The following is a 450-nucleotide window of genomic DNA, read 5'->3' on the forward strand; positions in this document are numbered from 1 at the left end:
CTTGTAGCATTTGTACTGAATATAGTAGAAAAAAAATATGTTTATAGTATTTGTATTGAATGTAGCAGCAACAGTGACAAACAACATATGCTTGTAGCATTTGTACTGAATATAGTAGAAAAAAAATATGTTTATAGTATTTGTATTGAATGTAGCAGCAGTAGTGACAAATAACAAATGTTTATAGTATTTGTATTGAATGTAGCAGCAGTAGTGACAAATAACAAATGTTTATAGTATTTGTATTGAATGTAGCAGCAGTAGTGACAAACAACAAATGTTTATAGTATTTGTATTGAATGTAGCAGCAATAGTGACAAACAAGAAATGTTTATAGTATTTGTATTGAATGTAGCAGCAATAGTGACAAATAACAAATGTTTATAGTATTTGTATTGAATGTAGCAGCAATAGTGACAAATAACAAATGTTTATAGTATTCGTATTGAA

The sequence above is a fragment of the Limulus polyphemus genome, unplaced genomic scaffold, assembly GCF_000517525.1.
Source record: "Limulus polyphemus unplaced genomic scaffold, Limulus_polyphemus-2.1.2 Scaffold1474, whole genome shotgun sequence".
Classification (NCBI taxonomy): Eukaryota; Metazoa; Arthropoda; class Merostomata; order Xiphosura; family Limulidae; genus Limulus; species Limulus polyphemus.